This window comes from Tinamus guttatus, unplaced genomic scaffold (assembly GCF_059628265.1).
Source record: "Tinamus guttatus ecotype Peru unplaced genomic scaffold, ASM5962826v1 Tinamus_guttatus_pri_ptg000088l, whole genome shotgun sequence".
Classification (NCBI taxonomy): Eukaryota; Metazoa; Chordata; class Aves; order Tinamiformes; family Tinamidae; genus Tinamus; species Tinamus guttatus.
The window spans coordinates 444452-460362 of record NW_028288622.1 but is presented as its reverse complement, the minus strand read 5'-3'; the positions used below and the strand labels follow the sequence as shown (position 1 = coordinate 460362).

At 36.0% G+C, this 15911-nt stretch overlaps 1 long non-coding RNA gene across 1 annotated transcript in view; it reads left to right on the top strand.

The window, feature by feature from the left end:
• The window catches only part of LOC148595505 (uncharacterized), a 74140-nt gene extending 58494 nt beyond the window's left edge, over window positions 1-15646 (top strand). Inside the window, exons 2-3 of the long non-coding RNA XR_015913132.1 lie at window positions 9328-9410; window positions 15405-15646. This is a non-coding gene — a long non-coding RNA (uncharacterized LOC148595505). The remainder of the gene's footprint in view (window positions 1-9327; window positions 9411-15404) is intronic.
• Window positions 15647-15911: the final 265 nt, after the last annotated feature.

Genomic DNA, 15911 nt, shown 5'->3' with positions numbered 1-15911 from the left:
ATTAGAAGCCAGTGAATGGTCACCTGAACCAACCTCCAAAACTCAGGTGCTATTCCGTGTGTCTGTAGACACCTACAGATCCGTATGTAATTGCAGGTGCCTTGAATTGACTGTTATTGAGTTCGCTGTCAAGCTTATAGCCCGCTACAAAGTCAAATAAATTGGAAATAAATACACTGCACAGTGACGGCTGTGCAAAGACTCTGAAGCTCAGAAAGTCTGTCTCAAGAAATACAGTGGAAAAGGTACCTTTTAGAGATAGCAAAACAAGTGCCCTATTTGAATATCATCATTTACAACGATATTCCAGCTCCTGCCACATCTTCAAGGATTAAGTCATTCTAGTGGCTGGTGTGCTGGCTAACAGAGCCTCCTTTCCTTTTAAAATTTCCCCTACAAAAACACTAACATCCATTTAAGCTAATCATACACCTTGACAAAAAAAAAGCTTCTTACATTATTTGTCCCATCCTAACTATTTTCCCCCCTTTCCTTTCTCACAATAATAACAAAGATGTTCTGAGGTCACGTTTGTTTTGCCCATAATTAGAAGAAAAGGAAATGATAAAATAGCACCTAGTTTATGTAGTTCACCTTCATGAGAGAGAATTCTTAAAATAGAAATAGTACCAACTTCTGTATAGTTCTTCAGAAATTGTTTCAAGAATGTAACAGTTTAATTCTCATATATGTATTTATGTTTTGGCACAGGTCCTCTAAATTCCTGCTGATTATAGTAGGGATTTTCAGAACTAAAGTAGCTGCAAATTTCACTATTCCTTTGTCTTTTATGATCTCATTTTTTTCTCCCGTAGTATGGGAATTATATTGTACTTAAAAGAATCAGAATTTAAATATGTATCTTAAAGTATGGAAATATTTCTCATAGAAATATAATCTAACTCACTTCTAGTTTTAAGGTCTAGGAAGAAAGCCCAAAAAACAGGCATACTGTGTATTCAGTTGTTGGAATGCAATCTAGTAGGTAAAACCTGACTTTGTGATGGATACAAAGAGATCACCAAGCAGGAAAGTATGCAAATACTTCCTATCATAATTTCTTCAATGCCTTTATGGATATTCACCTGTGGCCTAACATCTTCCCTGGTCCTATTCATTCATAGTCTGGAGTTTGTGGATTTTTTTGAAGTTATCTGTCTATATGGAAGAGTGGAAAAGAGTCAAGGGTTTTAGTTTAATATTTTTGACAAAACTGTTATGAAAGATATACTCAAGGAAAGACCCAGGAAAATGTGTTTTTTAATATGCCCTAACTGCAGGACAATACTTTTATACTCAGCAGCAAATCATGTTACTAATGGGTACTGTTCAGGAGCAGTAGAACAGTTGCCATACATTTGGAATTGCATGAAGCTTTCAACCTTTGGGCTGAAATTGTAATTATTCATGATTGCTTTTTGCAACCCAAGAATTTATTTGGGAAGCTTGAACAAAATCCTTTCATCCATTTTTGAATAATGCAAATATGTGAAACATACCTCGTTCACATTTTATGAAAACAAACCCTCACCATCAGAATATAGACTTTCTAAAGAAAACTACGACAGAAGTAAATTATAGCTGTTGCTTTGACTTGGAGTAATATTTGCCTTGTTTGAGGCTGTTCTTTCTGTTCTTAGGATACAGCAATATTTTAAACCTCAAAGCATTACACAGTTTAAGAAGAGCATTCTTATTACTTCTTATGTTTATTAAAAAAGGATATTAAAAAATATGCTGCTATATTTTAAAACTAGAAGGCATTGAGTGGGTTAGGTTTTAAAACATATTACGAGGTCTATCTGAATCCTAAAGGAAAATCTATTAAATTATTAGGAGAGCTTATTCAGCTTTGATGCTTTTCTGTCAAAACTTTGACAGAAACTTTGACTTTTCCTGTCTGGTCTTGAAAGCAACTAATTTCAGATTGCTGTTGTGAACATAGAGGGAAATTTTAAGCATCTGATTGAACCACTCAAAGCAGAACAGTAGTCCTTAGCATGAGGGGAAACAGAAAAACAATCTGTAGTTTAAGGCTTTTACTAAATTTTTGTGGTGTAATAAAACATTTGGGATTTTCATTCAAAAATAATAGAAGGCATCTGGACATGGTTATGGAAAAAATCATTTTAATATTGTGCTGCTTAGTCTGGATGACCCTATCTTAAAGAAAACTGTCCAACAAATAGCTTCAGGAAAGATGGGAACTCATTTTTCTCCCATGTAGTTTAACTCGATAGATAAGCTTCAAAATTAAATACCTGTACAAAGCAAACTTTTTTTTTTCTCAAATGAAAATGGGTTATATATGTTTGTATATATAGCTCATTTAATACTGTAATTATAATTATAAAGAATTTAAGAACTGCAAGATATTTGCTGTTTTGTAAATTCTTTTCCATTTCTGACTGCTTCTGTGTTTAATGTTGAACATGAACATAGTTTTCTTTTTGGAGTCATGACAACTGTTCTCCTGTTAACATTTCCAAATCAATTTTACTTTCAAATTTCACACAAAGAAAATATGAGAAAGAAAGGTCAAGTAGGATGGAAAACAACTTAGATGAAAGTGAAATATACAATTTTAGGTGCAAAATTTGTGGCTTGGTCCTTAAGCTTTGTTGCAAAATTTTTCATATAGAGATACGTCAGGTTTCCTTATTTAAAAGATTCTGGTGAGATATAGTATTTCCTTCTATTTGCAAAAAAAGGGCTTGCATATTTTAAAATACACCCTTGTCTCTACCATGAGGTGCTAAACTCATTTTATAAACCCCAGATTTTGATGATGGATAGTTGGGAACACTTTTGATACCTAGTAGTGAGTCTGAAATAATTCAAGGTAGAAGTCTACGAATTCTTTTGTTATGTGACATTTTGTCAAGGTTTGTAGACATGATAGTCTTCACTAACTGCAAAATAGAGCAATAGACCATTCAAGGCACCTGCATCAGTTTACATCTCATTAATATTTCACAGATATATTCTAACTTTAGGAACAGGCCTGGCTATCAACTTGTCAGAAAAAAAAAAATCTAAAACCAAAAGCCAAAACAAAGAAAACCAAAACAAAACAGGAGCAAAACAGAAGGGTTTATTAGTATTATTTGCTAATTTTAGAATAATGATGCAAGCAATATCAGTAGTTTGAGAAAAACAAAGAAAGAAACAGTAGTTGGAGAAATTAAAATGTTGACCAGACAAACCTCCTAGCAATCAGATCCTGTGCTGAGTTGGGAGTTGGACTAGATGATCGCCAGAAGTTCCTTCCAACTTATATTATCTTAGGACGCTAGACATGAGAGAGGCAGTTTACAGTTGAAACATAGAATAGCAGCAAATTTTATGAGTTTATGACAATAATGGATTAGGAATTTTTTATTCCAGCAGTGCATCATATGCAAAACTGCTGCAGGATTTTAAAACCTGAGGGAAACATTTATGGCCTCCCAATCTGATCTCTTGCGTGTATTTCTTTCTGGTATGCTGGCCATCCCCAGTGTTATCGAGCTCTGTCCAAACTTGTACTGATGGCTTTAGATCACCTAGTAAGAAATGAGTGCAATGCTTTCCAGCACCAAACTCCAAGACAAGATCTAACCTAAAATATATCTGTCTTTGCCTCTAGGGTAAATCTCTAGATCTGAGTCAGTAAGGGGAAAAAAAAAAGTGATTTCTACAAAGTATAATACCCCCTCTGGCCTCTGATTTTGTGGGCTACAGGGAGGCTTTCTGATAGGGCTAGTATGACTAGAAAAGTGGTTGTCTGCTACATGGCAAGTGTAGAAGACACTTCATCTGTAACAGGAGTCTGTTTTCTATGGATGATTTTCATGAGGGCGGCAGAGGTTCCTGTTGGGCGAATACAGGACCTCTCTTCTTTGGGGAAGCTCCACTCAACATTTTTGTGTCCACTTGAACTGTAATCTTTTAAATTTAAACAATTTAATATTCCTGGGCTTTCGATATATTTTTTAGAATTCAATGTATTTTATATCCCTTAGGAATATATATATCTGTTTAAAAACCTAACCTCAACTAAATTAAAAGTTTTGATGGGAATATATTGCATCTCTGATGCAGTGTTAACACTATAAAGATAGCATATTATATAGAACATATTGTTCTGTCTGCGATCTATAAAAAGGATTTAGAATGCCCCTTACCTTGCAAATCAGCTTGCAGTCTGATGCTGTCCAGAAGTCCACTGGGTTTAGTAAGAAATTCATATATAATTTGACAGTAAGCCTGAAGGACAGGGCTAAAGGAAATACTCATCTTAAATGTTTTCAACAATTTCTCATGCCAGAAAAACCTAGCATGGGAGAAGTAACAGTTAGACTGAATTGACAGGTGAATTGTAAAGGCTAGATTGCTGTTATGTTGTGGGTGGGCCCTTCATACTTCTGAAGTTAAAATGTTTTTATTTAAAGACTAAATTGGATTTCTAGGCATGTATGGTATACATCAATTTAAAATTATTGGAGTTCTTCATATTGTTAAGAGTGCTTCAGTTTGAAAGAGTGAGGCTTTCCTGCAAATGCCAAGTAAATTGCTCTGCAAGTCCAGAATCTCTGATCACCTCTGAATTGAAATGCTTGCGAAGATGCTGTAGTATTCTAATAATTTTACAGCTCTCTCTGATTCGTATGCCTAGAACCCCAATCATTTCTAAATTGAAGAGCTCTCATTATTTTTGAGTTTCATGTGCAGTGTAAAATGATTTAAGATTATCCTTTGGTTTTTCATTTTTTTATTTTGCAAAAAATAAAACTTTTTTTTTTCTTTTTTCGAGACTAGCTGTTTCTTCTGCAAGCAGGGAGACATTATGAGCTAATTCAAACATTGCACATTTAAAATGGAAATTGAACAAAATTCTCTCCAAACAGCAATGATGATGGCTGGGAGGGGGTGAGGGGGAAGGAAGAAAAATCCCTGCCTCTAAAGCTGAGAAAATACAAAGTAAGAGGCCGTCAGTGATCCTTGCTGGGAAAAGTGAGAGGAACAAGAAACATATTGTCACTGTTCAGATGCGGTCAAGGTGAAGTGGGGAGACTGAATGGAAGTTACAGCAGTGTGACAAGAGAGAGACACGGATCCATTTAGTCTGGGAAGGAGGAGAGCAGAAGGCACACAAGGGTAGTTCACGTGTTGCTTCTAAGCTGATTTTTGCTGTCATTTTATCATATGGTTTCAGAGAGAAATTATGTATGCCCTTTTATATCCCCTGACTTTGTCTCTTAAGAATAACAGTGAGTTTCTTTCTAGCTAGTGACCTTGTTCTTTTTGAACACATGGCAGTAGTTTCACTTATAAATCACACAGCTTATTAAAGCAAACTCATCACTGTTGCTTATTAGCAGTAGGTCTGCTAATGGTGGATGGTGGATGGTCTTTGTGAACAGCAAAAAAAAAATAATAATAATAAAACAAAAAACAGATGAAAAAGAAGCATTGTGGGCAGGGCGCACACCAACCAACCTGGAATTCCCACAGCTCCACCCAGCAAGGCCAGGAATTGTCCACAAGAATCATCCTGCTGCAATTCCCCCAGGAAGAGCTGCAGCTCTTCCTTCTGGTCCTCTTTGGGGAGCTAGAACAGGGTCCACATGGGATGTTCCCAAATAAAAAAGGGAGAAGTTGAGTCTAAAATGGATTAAGATTTAAATGGAGTGGAGTTACTCTGACATAGAGAATAAGGACGGGGGGACCTGTTGGTGCTAACACTTCAGAAGCTGGTGTTGAGGCAGGCGCAAGAAAGGGACACAGGCTTTAAAGGGTATCAGTAAGTATCTTACTCAGAAGGTAATCGGGAAACATCCTGAAAAATCTGATTTTTTTTTTTTCCCAACCTGGTAAAATAGGCATGGAAGCGAAAAACAGGCCTTGACCAGTCCACTGCATTCAGCCATGTGAGAAGCAAAAGGCAGCATCTTCCATTGAAAAAAATATGTCTAAATCTGTCATTATTTCGCTTGTTAAAGGCTCTCAGTTGCCTGAGGAGATCCTTTGACCAGCTTTTGGGGGTTTGGATGCTGGTATATGACTCTGTGCTTTTGATGCTATTATAATGAGGCCTGTGAGCGGTTTGCTGCACGTACCCTCCACAGAGGGTATGTCTGGGACCATACAGTGAAGAATTTATACTGTCTCAAAAGCGAGTTCATGCTCACGCAGTAGATTCACTTTTGGAGGGACTGAGAATGAGTTCTCTTCAGACAGATCTGCTTTCCAGCAAAGGGGCTGGGGTATTTCCTAGTATTGTGAGGCTGATATGATCTGTTCAAACCTTCAGAGCTTCCACGTCTTAACAATGTGGAAAACGGATCTAGAAAGGCTGCTGTTATTTAGAACAATGTGTGCTCCAGGTTTTCCCATGAATCATTCCTCTTAAATATATTTATAAAGGAAACTTACAGAGCTAAAAATGTAATTTGGAAACATGTTAAGAATAATCAGGCTCAAAAATTCCTCCTAGACCTTATGTGACAGGTACCTGAACCTGCAGGGAGAACGATTTGCTCCTTTGCTGCTGTGCCAGGAAAAATTTAGAGTGACTGGTATTTCCCTTGTTCCTCTCTGTTTAAGGTTCCCCATATTTTATTTTCTTACAGTTTTCTTTCTTTATCCCTACTCGTCATATATCTAGCTTTTTTATCACCTCCTTCTCAGCTGCCCTCTGAATTCCTGTTCTCTTACACTTACCTGTTTCCAGCCATTCTGCTTTTCTATTATTTCTTTAAAATTCATTCCATCCTCTTTGAGGAACTCCCTAGTGTAAGTGCTTCACAAATCTTTGTTGCTCTTCTTATGGTGATTCTCTTCTGGCTGAAGTCAGAGCTTGATTCCTCTGGCATTCCTGAAAAGAAAAGTTGCTGCGGTGTGTCTGCCTCTGGTTCAAACAGAGAGTGATTGCATTTCAGCTTTTTAAGTACTTGAGATTTTGGTAGACATTCTCACTATTTGACTGTCTACTCAGCAGTGTTCAAACTACAGGGGAACTAGGTTGTATTCATGTAATTTTCAACTAAGAATAATCAATGGTTTCAGTGAACTACTAGTGTTTGCATCCAGGCAAACATACTTTTCCAAATTACGCAAAACTTAATCAGAAATTAAATTTTATTGTGTGTAGAGGTCTGATGCAGGATATCAAATATGTAAGGGGAATGGAATTTTTGTTGGTTTTGTTCATTTGAGGTTTGGTACTCCTAGCAAGTTTTAATTTACATAGATATAAAAATAAACATAAGTTGGAAATAAATAATATGTATTTCTATCCTTGCTGCTTACTTTTGTATAGTTTGGTGCGACATACAACACTATACATACATGCATTCGTGTAACATACATAATACCAGAAAACTGAGTACTTTAGACCCATTTTTACTGATTCGTTCCAGGGTCTCCTGGATTGTGAGCTGTAGTGTTCTGAAAGATGGTTTAACAAGTAAATTAGCATTAATGGATTGGATCCTTCATCTCTTCCTCCTAAGATTTTGTGAAAGACAACTGAATGAGACCAGTGTTGTTTTAGACTGGTTCATGCAGAACCAGTTTCAGCTTCAAAAGCAACGACACCATATGCTATTAATCATCACTGTTGTGATTAGTACTCGATAGGCTGAAATTTGCTGTTTTCAGATATTGCACACCAGTACAAAACCCATTATATATGTTACATTTCACTGTGAGAGGAACACTTAATCCTGGTTTGCTGTCTATCATTGCTTTAGATACATTTATAAAGAGAGGTCTTCCTATGGGATCCATAAATCACACGCTGCATTTTAGCTATACTGTATTTTGAATTAATGTTAACATGTTAAAATAAAGGTTTGCTTACTGTTCATAATGCACATGAGCTTCCCTTGCAGTGTTATGTACAGAATAATCTATATGCCACCCATACTGAAAGTGGTTATTAAATATGCTGGCTCAGTTTACTAGTAGCTTTAATACACTTCTGTGACGAAGGACTACTTGTAACATCAAAGCACATGGAGACATTAGCTCTTTCCCCCTGTAGCCTCTGACCTGAAAGCTTTGCTTTTTATCTCTGTATAAAAGGAAAATATGCTTTTCAAAGGAGTCTAGCTAGAGTGTGGATATTTTGTCCATTGTAGAATGAGAGACTGTGAAAGTAATCTACAATTTTTCATCTTTCTTCACAGTATTGTTTCTTTTTGGCCATAATGCTTTTCTGAGAGTGAAAACTCATGTTTTAACATAATAGTAACTGGGAAATGTTTTCTAAATCCTGAGGTACTTTATTTATTTATTTATCTATCTATTTATTTATTTATTTATTTACCCTGTCAGTCTGAAGAAAGATGGCTAAACATTTATATTTTTAAAAGAAAGAAATAAAGGAGAATATGGGATATTATGTTTCTGCATTCCATCAGTTTTGACTTCCAAAGTGGCATGAAGCAAGATTTAGTCTATGATACTTAACTCACAGCAGTGTTAAACTTCATTAAGTCAACAAAAAATCACTGGGGATTTTTTTTTGGTGCACCCTAGATGTTCTTTTTATAGGTGTGAAGAACTCCTGTGAGGTGTGTGCTTGAACATTCAGCCTGGGATTTGGCACATATCTAAAAATTGTTTAGCCAGAGAAAGGGTGATACGGTCTAATTCTGATATAGTAGAATAGTTAAATGAAAATAAAGCTATTAACCTTTCCCTACAAGACTTTGCATGAAAAAATAAGTTTTAGTCTGTTTTCTGCTGGATACAAGTTGGAACACTTGTTTCATTTTTAAGAAGTGCACATCACTATGTTTATAGAAGGGCAGAACAGTATATTTCTTCAAGTATAAATATATTTACTAAAAAGTCATTAGTGAATTACATTAGTGTAAGAGCTATATAAAATATTCCATTGCATTTTTTAACTAGCCTTTGCATTCTTTGATCTTTGAATTAATCAAAGAAAACTTTTTCCTGCAAAACCAATTTTCTTTAGAGGCCCTGCTTTTGTGTCCTTAGGCCACACAGCACAATTTATCCTTGTCCTAGACAGAGTGGCAACTATTTCTGTAATATACTTTTCAGGAATCTTCTTTTGAGCATGAAGTAGGATGGGGAAAGAAAGAACTGTTCTTTTTTATTTTTTCAAATTATAGTAATCATTATTAAAAATTTAGAAAATGCAAAATGTTTTTCAACACCAAATGTGAAAACGTAAGTAAATTATGCATCGTACTTGTCTAGATAGTTAAAAGAATATGAAATCTTTGCCAAAAAAAGAGAGTATTTTTGCTTACCTTCAACTAATATGCCTACTTATGGTTACTTACATTTTACTCCTGTTTGCTACAGGTGAAATGGGTGAATATCAGACAGCTCATTATAGAGACAAGCACATGCTGCATTCCCAAAGTCAGATGACAGAACAAGTCATGGTACGTATTGTAATTTCAGTACTACAATACATCTTCAAGCTGTCAGAGGTAAAATGCTTATTCAGCACTGCACTGGGACTGTCACAGTGCTTCCTGGGGTAGTAATTAAATTGAGGCAGTTCTGCAGTTCATTTTGTGGAATTAAGCCAGAATTATGTGCATCAAAAAATGTTATTCTGTAGACTGCTGCTTGTAGGAGGAGCACAGGTTTTTGCATATACGCTTCCTTTCATAGAAAACATACTATTTCTTACTGCTATCACTCTATAGTTCGCTGGGGAGGAGGGTTGTTTTGTCACTGCCCTTCTCTAAGTCTGATGGAAATCAGCCATCAAAAATGGTATCTTGTTCAAGAGTGCAATGATTTGGGCTGGATCCTAGCTTGTGGCTTATAGTGGCAGAAGATTGATGGTCATTGTGATCAAAAGTGCCATTAAAGTTTTCTTCCTGATATACATTGTTCTCAGCCTTGGTTTAATTTAAATTAGCCAGAGGCCCACTCGACTGTGGTTGACCATTGCCTCAAAGATAAAGTTTGGTACATGGAAGGCAATGTGCTAAATGAAAAGGAAGCTACTTTGGGCCATTTCTAGAGACTGGCTGCATCATGAAAACACAGAGGAGCTGCCATACTGTGTTGGACCAAAGATCTGCGTAGCCCAGCAATTTGACTCTGGCGGTATTCTGTGCCTAAGGAGAGAGGCCAAAAGCAGGGCTAGTACTGAGTGACCCTGGCTCTAAAACAGTATTGTGGGTGCAGAGTCATATCATTTGTAGCATTGCCATGTCTGGAAATATGATCACTCATGTTCTTTCTGCAACAGGATGATGAGAATTGCACATAGTATTAGTGCCAAAGCAAACTCAGAGAGTAGCAAAGTTATGTTCATGTTTTTTACCTTGTTTATTTCCTAGCAAATCTTAGCTTTTTGAAAGCCTTAAGTTACCTAATATTTTTTGTGAGATCAGCAATGCATTGTTTTTCTAGTTCACTGTCAAAAGTATATGCAATTATCCTAACCTCAATTTTGCTTCAAAAATTTTTTTGAAGATCCGAAGTGTTGAGACTGGTGTGTAAAAATCTCTTGTAAGATTAGTTTCCTATAAGGAACAAATGAGTTTATTTTGTAATTCAGTGTCCTTTAATGAAGTTCACCAAAGCTCAAAGTTGAGTTGATCCAATAGGCCAGTGAACACTAAAATTGGGAAATTATAACATAGACATGCAAAGCAGTTTTTGAGTATACAGTGCAAAGCAATTGCTAGTGAGTTATCTGGAAATAGATAAAATGTTCCACAAAAGCTATTCTGATTAAGAAGATAACAGTGAATATAAATGCATGATGAGAAATACTAGAAACTGCAGTTTTCATAGGACATAGAATATAAGCAAATGTTTTAACCAAGACATAATACCTTGGAATAATATGCTAAAATACTTACTCCCTTCCAAACTGGAGAAAAAAAATATGGCAGAGTTTAAACCAATGTCTAAGAAATAGATACATTAGTCAAAAAAACGTTGAATAGGAAAGAAGTTGCAAAGGCTGACTTTATTCCAAGGACTTTCAACTCGTCATGATCTATCCACAGCCAGAAGAGAAAGAAAGCGAGAGAAGGAAAGAGAGTCTCCTATTGGGTGATTCAGAATAAGAATCTCAACTGCCTTGGCTCTCACCTTGAAGCATAATTTGTCATCAAAGGATATTGTGACAGGAGACACTGAGACTTTCATTAACAAGATTTCTGATACCATTCGCTGATTATGAAAAGGCATTTCATTGTTGAAATCTGTGGCTTGCCATTTTTTTCTCAATACATATGTGAATCTGCTCAAATATCTTGTACCTCTCAAATATGAATTTTGAAGGATATCATTTCACCTATTAATTCATAATTTTCCTCTGATTATTGAATTGTGAAGCACATTATCTTCTTGCTTATTTGTGTATTTTTTCTCTTGCTCTGGTAAACCATGCCATATACGTGTTCACATTCTTTGATTTTAATCATGTTTTTCCTGGTTCTCTTGTTGCCTTTGCTTCCTTCTGTTTGATCTATTATACTCAATTAACAGCAGTTTTCATTTGGACTAATCTTTATGCTTGTTTGATTTTTAAATAATGTATTATAATGGTATTAATGATGTTGCACTGAAGTCCCTTAGTCCTGCAAAGACTGATTCGTATTACTCCCTTTGCACACTGTGAACAGTCCCGCTGGAGTTCCAGAGTTACACGCATGGGCATAAAGCTTTGTGTACTACTTGCCTTTAGTAGGCTCATTCTTGCTATCACAAAGCCCCGTCATAAGGACTATTGCTCAGATGTGAAAATGCACTTTTTACTGGAAACAATTGTAAAAAAAAACAGTCTTCAGCTGGGAACCTGGAAGCCAGGGATTTAATTCAGATTAATTAAGCATATATCTTGGGGGATACATCTTGATCAGTAAGAACATTTTCCGACTATCAGACAGTCTTCTATTCTCTTGAAACTTAGAAATGGCTGTATTTTTATATAAATATTTTTGTGATTATAGTTCATAGCATGAAGCAATGAAAGGAGTGCATGTGATTTTTTTCACCATTTTTTTTTCCGCCCACAGGAAAGCAGCTAGAGTAGCAGCCAGTAATTAGCTTTCATCCAGACTGTGTATGAAATTTTAGACTGTAGACTCTTTGCGCCTCAGTCAATCAGGTGATTAAAGGCTCCTTCACTACATACTGACATAGCAGGCTGAGTAGGAACCACTGTGTTTTGTTGTATAATAACTGATTTGGGGATCACCAGAAGAGTCGGGAGTTCTGCAGCCAATCCAGCACCTCAGACCTTCAAAGAAATAAGAATACCTGTCTGCTATAGCCGTCCTGGGTACATATTATTCACTGAGATGCTAGATGCATGCACCTCAGTAAAGCTGATGTTTGACCTGCTTCGCATTTGTCAGCTTGTTACAGCTTATTAATTAATTTTGTTGTTGCTTCTTACATTTTTTTTCTCTACCATGGTGGGCATAATCAATGAATTTCAGGTGTTCTACAGTCAGAAGATAGGTACACATAGTATATTCTGCAGCTGAGATTCTCCTTCAACTTTGCTTGCACAAAAAGGAAAATATTCTAATTTATAAATAGCAAACTTATACATTCCCTTTAATTAGAGAAATTCTCAATATTGCCAAGCAAAAATGGATTTGCCTCAGACAATAATTTCACCCTCTGTACTTCGAATAGTCAAAATTGTCTTCAGGTTACTCAGCTGCCATCTTGGCTTTCCGTTATCTAATATCCAAGATGACAATTTTCAAATACCCTTTAAATTATCAGTTTGTTACCCTTATAGTTACCATCTAAGTTACTTAATCCTTCTGGCAAATGAACCTCTTGCATCTAATATAAAGTTATTACTTTCAGTTTCTAACCAATCTGCAAGTTCGGGTATCCTCTAAATGCGATAGGTGATGCACACATTACTGCTGTGACCGAGAGGGGATTGAGCATCGCAGGATCGCAGAATATGCCGAGCTCCCAGCAGGCTCTTTATCAGTTAAATATCTATTAGCTCATAAGGTTAGTATTGCTTGGTATTTAGATATGATACTTGTTTTTTCTATATCTTAAACAGTCTTCTGATGGATCTTCTCAAATAAGGGGGAAAAAAGCAAATGAAGTTATATTCATGTCCTCTGTTTGTACACAGGCTACAGGAAAGACAAAAGGATGGATAGATTTAGTGGGTGCTCCTTTTTTGATAATTTCAGCTTTTCACATTCATTTTTAAAATGTTGAAGACTTTGGACAATGTCAGAAAGAACTGGCATTGTACCCCTACTGTAAGTGAAAGGAATGGGGACAGGAATTCAATGGTTAATATGCTCTTGAAAAACATTTTGAGGAGCAATATGGGATATGGCAAAATATATCATGGTAAAAGATCTTTTTTCAAATCATAAGCATTACTGGATCCCGTAATAAGAGAACAAGTCTACATTTTTGTAAGCATTTTTTAAACCTAAATGATAGCTCGATGTGCCAGTGATAGCAGTCCTGAGTTTTAATACCCTTCCTGACAAATTTCCAGTGCTGGGCTGGGCTGTTCATTTAGCTTCCCTGTACCCACTGTCTTATGTGCCAAATGAGGATGAACTATAAGGATTATTAGAAATACTGTAAGCACCGTTGCACTTTAAAATTTCTTATAATGAAATCATAGGTTCTTTCTTCCTATAGATATTTTGCAGACAGAAATCAATTAGTCTGATAGCATTGCTCTTCTCAAAAATTGAATCATATTGGACTGGTTTGATGTCTCCTTATAAAATGTACACTACATGGTTCTTTGACTCTTATCTCTCCCTGAGTCTCTGAATTTGAAACCATCAGGAAGATGTCACATTGGTTTGAGTATTCTTCAGTGATAAGAACAGTAATTGTTGTAGGGAGATTTCTTAATCTTGGGTCACTAAAATCCCTTTTAAAGACAGCAGGTGCTCTCCAGAACAAGCACTAACAAGAAGAGATTATGAGGTAACCTGTTGTTCTTTCTCAAAGCTTACCGTCAGTCAGTGTGTTCAGAAGCCCGACGGCACAGGAAAAACACCAAGTGTGACTTAGGCAGGAAACATTTTCAGTACTAAAGAGTGGATTCTTCGTTGTAAAGGCTGAAAGCTAAGATCTGTCAGAATTGTAGAAGATATGAGTGAATCATAAAAGCAAGAATAAAAACTAGAAGAGATTATAATAACTAAGCTGCAGGTGTTAATGGGGTAAGACAATCAGAAAAAAAAAGTCTGCTTCCTTCCAGAAATCATAAATGAAAATGGTGGGTTTTGCCAGATTTGTATCATGTATGTTGTAACTTTCATTCTACTCCTTACGGTCCTCCCAGCTGTGGTTAATATGGTGAAAGTGAATTTGTAGCTCATTAACAAACTGTAGCACGGCTGGCAGTATGGCTGCTTAAACAAGTGCCTGTGCTCTGGGCTGCTCACCGTTTAGGGGACGGACTCTTGAAGCTGAATGTGTCAGAGTCCAGCAGTTTTCCATGTACAACCTGAGCGGAGTGAGACAGCCTGTTATTTTCAGCTCTCAACCATTTATGAATTTCTAGATCCAAAAATAGTGTAAAGTTTGTTGCCGGCAGAACTGGCCATCTAATTCTGCCTGTTTCCACCAAGATCATGATCTACAATCATTTGAGTAAAGTGCCTCTATGGCAATCTTTGTGAGGCTAAGAATTAAGAATAGGATAAATCACTGCACTTGTATCATAAAGTCCATTTTCAAAAGCTATTCAAGAAAAGATTTAGATGCAGAGTTGTATCTAGCACTTTCTAAGACAGCCTAAGCAGTAATGCGCACTAATCTCAATGAGTGTTACGGACTTAACCTTTCTTTATTCTTTTTCAAAAAAAAAAATCAGCTAGGCACCTATCTCTGCCTCTAGGTTCCTAAATGCTTTTTAGTAGATCTGGCCTTTGATAAACCCAAATCCTCATGCCTTTCCTTAAGGCTTTTCATCCTAAATTCTGGATCAACATAGGTTTTTGGGAGGCTAACTCCCTTCAATTAAAATGAGAGTTAAATGCACAGGGACTTTCGAGCAGCAGAACATCAGTGCTCAAGTCCTTCTGAAAATGGGTGTTAGACTCCTAATTCCTTCAGGTACTTGAGAAATATTTTCCAGTCGTCTCTGAGAAACTGTTCTGGAAAAATTTACTCTCTTAACCACTTTCTTTTCCCAAAGTTTTTATAACAGGCATGTGCAATATTTATTATGGGGAATATTTTTTTCTTATTTTTTCTAGAAGAGTGTCAAAGCTCTTTTATTTAAATGAAAAATTGTAAATATAACAAAAGTATATATTTATGCTTTCAGCAGGCAAATGTGTTTTTTAATAGAATTTAAATAAATGGAACTTTTATGATAAAAAAGCAACAGTAAAAGAAATGATTATGTTTTTCATAGTTCATTTGCCTCCTTTGCCCTGCAGATCTTGTACAGAAGGAAAATGAGATCCCTGGTGAAGTCTACAATGTCATTGACTCTGAAGAAGGACTCAGAGACCCATTGGTGTTTAATGACCCTTATTGGCCTGCATAAAAGAAACTGGTATGATCTTCTAAAAGAGACATATGGTTCTTGAGAAATATTAAGATATACTGTTTTCTTCATGGATAAACATCGTAGTCATGCATTTCTAAACACTGCCTTTTTTTAGATGACTGCTTCTAGAACAATCTGATGAAGAATTGCCTTCATTATTTGATTAATATTTGACCAATGGTAGTGATATTTTACCAATACTGTAATCATGCAATTTACATTTTCTTATTATTTTGCATTATCATGTCAAAGGAAATCAAACTAACCAGGTAAGAGAGTCAAACAATATAATGATGTCTAGCTATGATGGTTTAAAGGGCATGGAAACATTATCTAATGTAATTACATGGTGATACTCCATAGTTACAGACAACTGTTAGACTATTATAATATT